The sequence below is a fragment of the Triticum dicoccoides genome, chromosome 5B (assembly GCF_002162155.2).
Source record: "Triticum dicoccoides isolate Atlit2015 ecotype Zavitan chromosome 5B, WEW_v2.0, whole genome shotgun sequence".
NCBI lineage: Eukaryota > Viridiplantae > Streptophyta > Magnoliopsida > Poales > Poaceae > Triticum > Triticum dicoccoides.
In genome coordinates, this window is record NC_041389.1 from 487,055,986 (window position 1) to 487,058,064 (window position 2,079).

Here is a 2,079-nt window from a genome sequence, read left to right on the forward strand (position 1 = left end):
TATCAATAGGAAAGGTTGACAAAATAATCCTCTCACATACAAATTATAAAGAGCACCTCACGCATGAAGTAGCTTCCAGTAAAATGGCAAGGCATTCACGCAAATAAACACCGCCGTCCAATTAGCTTGCTTTCAAACAAAAACATCATAACATGCAGAAAATGTACAGTTCAACAGACCTGGTTATACTACTATGCAAAGTGAAACTAATATTACCCATACTGATTTTTTTGCACAAATGAAGGCGCACTCTGAAGATGGAAAAATAGAGATTCATGATAAATGGTCTCACCAAGTGAATATGGTGAACGAATAATATCATGCAAGCATTTAAGTAAGAATCAATGATTGGTTTGTCACCCAAAAAAAAATTATTGGTAGCAAAATCCTAGGATACTGAAAGCTTGCTGTATCATAGATGTTCATATAATAACTCACAAGAGACATTCTTTTGAGCTGTCTTCTCATTGATAAGAAATTAAGAAGAGCACGGCAAGAAATAGCAATAGAAGGTTGCTGCTTTGGTAAGGAACATCAAGACAAATAACTGAATGTACTAATCTTAAGATCCTTCTAAATTCCTTTCAAAAGCAAGAAATTCTAGCAAATGATAACCAAGGAATTAATAGTGCTACTTATGGGCTGCAGTTTAAAAAATCCAAATAAAATGAGATTCTTTTTGTCAACTTTCTATTTTCAGGCCTCAGTAGCTAAAGGTCCATCCTAGATATGTCATTATGTAACCGCAACTTGGAACCAAATAATACCTACCATTACTACATGCTATTGGTTCTTCAGCTCATCTACTGGCGACTAAACTATTCATAGATCTAGCTTATTTATTGGCATCCATCAGTATACATATCACATAAATCAACTCACCCAACCTCTGAACAAGGCCTCGACAGAATGCCGCAAACAAGAAAAAAAAATCTGTTTTATTTTTCAACCTGGAGTTTGCCGCAAACAAGAAAAAAAATCTTCAGGTTGACAGATTCAACAATTGAAAATTAAAGAAACCATGCACGTCTGATTTTTGGCGAGCACCGGCCACACCCACCTCCGCGGTCGCCGACAGAAGCGGCCCCATGAACTACAGACCCCACATGTCAGCTAGATAAGGCATAAATTCCTAACTAAGAAATGGGAAGCACTATTCATTGATTGTCACATCAGCTTTGATCCGACGGCCAGGATTATCTCATCAAGAAATCGAACGGCTGAAAGTATTTTGGACACACAATCAAACGGTCCAGAATGAAGGGGAGCCTTGGCGGAGTGGTAAAGCTGCTGCCTTGTGACCATGAGGTCATGGGTTCAAGTCCTGGAAACAGCCTCTTACAGAAATGTAGGGAAAGGCTGCGTACTATAGACCCAAAGTGGTCGGACCCTTCCCCGGACCCTGCGCAAGCGGGAGCTACATGCACCGGGCTGCGCTTTAATCAAACGGTCCAGAATGCAAGTGCCCTGAGAAGGCTTCATTTTGTGCAAGGTTCTAACAATGGGATTAGGCAAGGCAAGAACTCCCTATGGTCAGCAACCTTTGCACGCCAAACCCTCGTGCTTATACAGGGCTAGATACATGTTATACATCCAAGCAAGGGTATTGTGTACCTCGCTCATGAGGGCCCTAACATGGGTAAACTTTGTCTCGTGTGCATCACATCTAGGTTACCAGCTAGTGGGACACCCCCATCATGAGTATTGTCGAAATTTACCACGAGACCAACAGAAGCTAACTGAATAATGCAATCTTCTAATTCTGCATCTTCACTATTATCATCTGAACTATCACCATTAGACATAAGCTCCTAGACAACCTTAGGCTAAAAAATGCCCAACTTAATACATATATATATATATATACTCTTAATACATATATAATATTAATTATGTGCATATTGATATAGCAATAAATTGCAGTAAAACATGACATTGTTCTAGTGACAATTTATTTAAAATAATACTCCAATAGAGTAAATACACATCTGAGATTTTTTTTCTTCACGCTGGCTGATAGAAGATAGGCGTACTAGCAAGATTCATATCCTTCGCTAACTGGTTCAGTCGGGCAGCTCC

At 39.4% G+C, this 2,079-nt stretch overlaps 1 long non-coding RNA gene across 8 annotated transcripts in view; it reads right to left on the reverse strand.

Moving 5' to 3' along the window:
• The window catches only part of LOC119311035, a 14,782-nt gene that overhangs the window by 3,966 nt on the left and 8,737 nt on the right, over positions 1 to 2,079 (reverse strand). The gene's annotated exons all lie outside the window — the stretch shown is intronic.